Raw genomic sequence first — 7,227 nt, 5'->3', positions numbered from 1 at the left:
TGTAAGTAGCACCAAAAAAAATTAACCATCAAAACCTCATTCATGCAAATTTTCAAAGCACTTTATTGCATTTTGGATTCCAATTTCATTTCCTAAAACTTGGGACTAGATTGCAAAGGAAGCAAAACAAGGCATATGCATTCGGTGTGCCACGTTGTGACGACACGATTGTCACGTCGCAACGTAATCTAGAAAAGGACCCTTGTCACGATGACACGAACTTGGGTGTCGTAATATCGATCCCTCGTCGCAACGTCGTTCAAATTTTGTTGCAACGTCATATGTAATTTCTGTAGAAACAACCCATCAACCTGCATTTTTCATTTTGACTCATTACCAAACATACAATTTCGTACATTTAGGCCTATTTCTCTATTCTAACATGTCATATTGCAAGCATACATAATTCAAAACATGCTCTAATACATTTTTATACACCTTAGCAAAATTTGACACTCCAAGTAATTTGTTATGCTAGCATATAAGTCCTTAACTTCACACTCAATCAGACAACATACCATAAAAACAATTCATGCTTTCCTAAAGATCCTAAATGCTTATTTTAGACCTATTTGGTCATTTAAAACATACCAAAACTTCTAGGATACCGTTAAACCATTTTTGTCACATTTTTGTCCAAGATTCAAGCAAACCTTTAACACAAAACTTTAATAAGCAATCATGCATCATCAAAATCATCATTCACAAGCAATCAAAAGATCTCAACCCAAGTTTAAATTTCTTCACAACATTCCTTAAAGTTCGTTATACAGTACCAACATTGAAATAATATAGTCCCATAAAAACTACCCACATTGCCTTTGTTAAGGAGTTCAAAAACCTCAACACATGCTCAACCAAATAGCCTTGAATGGATCACTTTGCTTGCCTACTTCCTTCTTCTCGACTGAGCTATCTCTCTACAAAATGTGTAAACACGAGTGTGAGCTTTTCAAAGCTCAGTGAGTGCTCAAGGATGCCACAATAATACACAATATCTGAGGTTAAAGGAAAGCATACTAAGGCGATCAATATTGCACTTTTAAGCATAATTTAATCAATTCGCAATTGATATATTGGCTACTTGTGATTCAAAAAACATATATTCAAACATATCTCATAGGATAAATGGATCTCCAACACATCAATGACTCAAAGAGCCTATCATGTCCCATATAAGTGTAGCATAAGCTATCACTCTCCAATACACTAACATGTCCTATTGAATGAAGTCAAAGCTCAACTTTCCCTTTTTTCTCCAACATATACTGGGGCTTCAATGCCTATATACAAAACACGTGTGAGTACTCAAATCCTATGACATGCCAACTATATCCAATGATTTCACGAGATCACAAGGCCAACATATCCATTTAAATACAATTATTTATTATTTTATGCACATTCTTGTTTGTCCACATTCACAACACTATCACATCACATGTACTGCACTTTCAAGTGCCAACACAATGCTCTTTGAGCCACAAACACTATAATCTCATCTGTTTGTATAAAACCAACAAATCATAAGTCATATATTGATATAAACACATCACATTTTGTTATAAACTCATTATAGATCACATCTCACAACATACAAGCATTATTTGCAAGGTAAAACAAGATTGAGTAAGAAGGCTTACACTCGGAATTTAGGATAGGTCTTTAGGCTAACCTAAGCTCTCAATTAACTCTATGAATCGTGCTTACATGTAGCACTTCAGATCACTCATTGATTTAGCTGTCGCTCGATTGTCGAAAGTTTAAACGAGCTTTTCCTTGCCTTTCGCCTTACTTGTAGAGGGATCTGACGGATCCAAAACTTTGTATACAAATTAAACACAAGGTAAAATAATCATTAGCATCCACAATCACATTTAAACATCAACAAAAACAAAAACACAAATACATCTTCTTCCATTTTAAACTGAAAGTTTGACTAGATTTACTGAAATAATTAATTCCCTTAATAAATTATTATTTCTATTACTTCAACATGATTCAAAATATCTAATATATCATATTAAATATTTATAAACCATTTTAAACACCTAGCAACTCAGGTTTCAATTTTTTGAAAAAATAATCACATGTGAGCATTCGAGAGGGAAAATCATAAATTCTCTAAAATCTTTTAATAATATGTTAAATTGAGTTTAAAAACCTTTTAATCATATTAAAATAAGATAAAAATCATTTAGAAACAATAATTTAACTTAAAAATCTAAATTTCACCATTTTCAAGTTGATTTTCAACTTAAAACTTTAGATCCATAGAAATCTATTATAAATGATCAAATATTGGTTTGTAAAAGCAACATACTTAAAAATATGATCAAGAACCAGAATCTAACCATTATTAAAGAAGAAAATTAGTTGAAGCTTTAGTTGCTTGAAAAATCTTTAGAGAAGAATGAAGAAATTAAGGAAGAATTTGAGTGTTTTCTTTAAAATTGAGAGAAAATATAGTGTTTGGGAGGTGAGAAAATCAGAATGATCTATTTATTTGGAGAGAAAAAATGTTTAGATTGGTGTTTGATAAAAATTCAAATGAGAAAATAAAGGAGGGAAGAAAGGTGAATGGTTTTATAGTTGCCTACAAAAAAATGATTTTTAAAACTTGTATTAATTGCTTTTGGGCAACTTTAAAGTTTGACCCTTTTACAAATCAGTCATCTTTTAATTAAAACACTTTTTTGCTTAATTCTTTTTAAATCCGATTTTGTTTTTAAAAACTATGTTAAAGTAATCATTTTCCGACCACTTAATTCTAAATTCCTTAACGAAAATTTAGACCACTATTATTTTATTATTATTATTCCCAAATTTAATTCCTAGACTCGAATTTAATTCCTAGACCCGAATCAGCTGCCTGGTCCACTAACCCGAATCTACTAGACCAAAATTTGGGATGTGACACTATTAATAGTCTTAGGTCGAGTGGGGTATAGTTGGCATGCCATAGGATTGGTGTATGAGGTTTTACTTCAATTTATATTGATGAGGCATAAAGAGCATATTATACTTCGGACGTACTGATGAGGTTCTAGGCACATTTATATACTTCGGTTTATACCAATGAGGCACTAGATGCCGATTATGATGGTATGATGGTTAGATTATTCGCCTATCTATCTTAAATCCATGTTCAGTTAATAGGGATTATGAAAATATCTATTTTGTCTATTGATATTTGATATTAAATTGTATAATGGTATCTAGATTTTTAAGCATTAAAAGTATGGCATGTGAAAGATCATATGATCTAGTTATTATGTAACACCCTTAACCCGTATCCATCGCCGAAACAGGGTTACAGAGTGTTACCAATACATACAGAACATTTACAGATTAATCGAAACATTACTATTCACTTTCTGAGATCATATATATATAACGACCTTTATTTGGGCCCTCGAAGCCCAACATGAACATTAAAATCAAGTCGGAGCTCAACTGATATCTCATAAAATTTTTCGCTTAATTTTTTTTAAAACAATTTTACTTGTGAACAATACCCACACGCTCGTGTGATTAGGCCGTGTGGATTCCACACGCCCGTGTGGCTTGGGACACGCCTGTGTCCCTTGTCCGTGGAGCTTTCTGTTTATGACATCATTATCAATTTAGGGGCACACGGCCACATCGCACGCCCGTGTCCTAAAGTCGTGTTCCATATACGGCTGAGACACACGGCCGTGTCTCTGCCTGTGTGGTCAATGTCTAACCTATTTCCAAGCCTTGGTCAATCTTAATCTCTTACGCACTTATACAAAATCAAAAACATATAACATGATATTAATTTAATGATTAAACATTCTCAATTAAACTACAAACATAGCATTTATATGTCATCATACATGTGTCTCTCATACTCATTTTACCTTGTCTATTATGGTACCACTTATACTTTTATACCATGATTATCATCTTACCAAATATTTTCAGCTTAATTATCAAGCATTTTTATTTAAAGCTAGATCATATCTTTATAAAATACCACATTTCAGATGCGCGGAATAAAATACTTGCCTTAGACATTTCAATCCAACTTCATACCCAACAAGCATCATATTGAAACTAGTCATATATATACATGTCATGATATGTATCATTCTCATACTGTTTTCTTATAAACATATATAATTTGTTTTCCTCCTCCTCTCCATTCCACATCCTTAATGTATATAACATTCTTGTGAGTACAATTTCACAATTTACTTATTAATGCTCACATCAAGCTATTCACACGAGTCATAGTCACTAAATTATTTATAATTTGAGCTACAAAGCTCCAAATTAAGATCCGTAAATTTTTTATGAAACTAGACTCACATATAATTCCACCATAAAATTTTCAGAATTTTTGGTGTAGCCAATTCGTACAGTTTATTCATTTAAATTTCCCATATTTCACTATCAAACAGTTCTGACCCCTCTTCACTAAAAATTAATTATATCACAGTACAGAACTCGGATAATGTTCCTGTTGATTTATATTGAAAATAGACTCATTACGGATTCTAAGAATATAAATTTTAGCCTCTAATTAATTTTATCCAATTTTTGGTGATTTTCCAAAGTCAAAACAGGGGAACCCGAATTCATTCTAACATTGTCTCACAAAATTCATTATATCTCATAATTTACAATTCAATTGCTTACGCCATTTCTTCTATGAGAAACTAGACTCAATAAGCTTTAATTTCATATATAATTAATCCTCTAATTCGATTTTTAAAATTTATGGTGATTTTTCAAAGTCAACCTACTGCTGCTGTTCAAAACTATTTTAGTTCAAGATGTTTATTACATTTTTTCCTCTAAATTTCACAGGTCATACAATTCAGTTCTTGCTTAATTAGCCCATCTATTAAGATAATTTTTATCATTTAACATTTTATTCCATCATTCTAAACTATTATACAACCTTTTAAAATCAGAATTTTAACACTAAACCTTAATTCACAACTTTTTCACAATTAGGTCCTAAAATCAATTTCTATTGAAATTACTTGATAAAATCATAAAAAAACAAAATCAAAGCTTAAAATTCATTTTATTTCATCATAAACAGCCAACACTTATCAATGATAGCTTTTAATTTTGTTCATAAAATCAAAAACTAATGAATTAAACACTTGGACCTAATTGTAAAAGTCACAAAAACATAAAAATCTCAAAGAAAAGGACAAGAATTGAACTCACATATGTCAAAGTATGAAAAACTAGCAGCTTTCAGACCTCCCATGGCGTTTTTTCTGAAGAAAAATGATGATATCTCTAGATTTTTCAAATTTGTCTTGTTTTATATGTTTAATTTGCAAAATTTCCCATTTTGCCCTTGTTTCTCATTGTCTTTTTTTTTTGCTGATTTTCTTGCCCAACCGTCCAGTCCATACAATTTGGGCCCAATTTCCTTTTAAATCCCTCCTTTTTAATCACTTAAACTATTTAATCACAATTTAATAAATTTCACATTATTTTCAATTTAGTCCTTTTTAATTAATTGACTAACCAAACGTTAAAAATTTCTAACGAAACTTTAATACTAACTTAATAACACTCCATAAGTATTTATAAAAATATTTATGGCTCGGTTTATGAATCCTAGGTCTCGATACCTAGTTTTCAACCCAATTTACCTGATTAATTCTTTTAAAATCGCAAAATTCACAAATTAAAAACAATTCTTTTAAGTTCGCGCTTGGCCTATAATCATTATTTGTTAAAATTTCTAAACTTACTCATCGGATTTAGTGATCTCGAATCACTGTTTCCGACACCACTGAAAAATTTGGCTGTTACATATTACGAGCCCTAAGGGCCAATTCGGTTGTAAAATGAATTAGTGGATTTGAAATAGTAATGAGAAAATGGAATGGATTTTGTGATATGCTATGCCATATATGTAATTAAGATATAAAGGTAATAGGAAATTGATGTTCTGTATGAAATGTTAAATGATGTATGATATGAGGTTATGCATATGAGACAAGAAATGCAAACTTGATTTAGTTGATAGTTGGATCACAATTTGGTTGCATTTGATATCTTGCTTCTATTTGATTATTGTTTAAATCATGTTAGCATCACAAAGCCCTATTGCTCAGTGTATGGTTTATTTATTTCTGTACACAGGTATCATTAGATCTTGAGAATTTGAGAGTACGACAATATCCAAAATTCAACTCTCGGCTCAGCTAAGTTTGTATAGTTTTTTTTATGTTTATAGAAAATGGTGTGTACCTAATGCTTGAGTTGGTCCTTGGGTTCAAATTGTCCGTTTGGTACATATGATAGGAAAAGTTTACTTTTTGAGCATGACCATATAAATTTATATGTATATGTATTCATCTAGTGAGTTAATGGTTTACTTGCCTAATTGGCCATGTTATGCTTGTGATTTAGTTGTTCTTGTTTGCCAAGTAAATGAATATGTTTATGTACTTGTGATCATGTATTGATAGGTGTTTGATATGTCAAGAATGGTAATTTGGTATTTGTGTTAATACGTAAAAAGTAATAAGTTGAATTTTTGGGTCATTTGGATCAAATGAAATGGACGCCTGGTAGGGTTGAGGAAAAAGATGCAAAAATTTAGGGAACTTCCTTCATTGTCGTGACATTCTTTAGCTAAAGTCGCGAATTAAGCCCTCTACTTTCAATGTTGCGACATGCCCTAGTTGAAGTTGTAACATCGAGTTATTGTCTTCATGGTCGTGACTCATCCCTATTGAAGTCACGACATCAAACTACTGCCCTCAATGTCACGACATTCATCATTTGATGTCGCAGCAACACCCCTATATTAGTCAATTTTACATTTTAGTCCCTTATTTATTACCAAAGATTCGTAAGAGCTTTCGTAAGCTTACTTATAACCTAATTTTGAAGAATTAATGTTTTTAGAAGTTTTAATACTCAATCGTTTGCATGATTTGTCTTTTGAATATTGAAATGAAATTGTAGTTGCTTTGGCAAAGAATGTAACATCTCACATCTTGGATTCGACAATTATGTTGGGTGTGGGGTGTTACAAATAACATGGAATATTATATAAATTGAAAGGTTAATCTAAAGCTTGTTAATACGTGATTCAATGATTTCTACCTATGTTGCTTAATTTAGTTTCAATTTGTTTATATATTGATTTCAAATTATGTTAGCACCACTAAGTATTCAATACTCAATGTTTTGTTATATTTGTTTCCGTACATAGGTCTT

The sequence above is a fragment of the Gossypium hirsutum genome, chromosome A04 (assembly GCF_007990345.1).
Source record: "Gossypium hirsutum isolate 1008001.06 chromosome A04, Gossypium_hirsutum_v2.1, whole genome shotgun sequence".
NCBI lineage: Eukaryota > Viridiplantae > Streptophyta > Magnoliopsida > Malvales > Malvaceae > Gossypium > Gossypium hirsutum.
Note: the sequence above shows the minus strand (reverse complement) of the source record.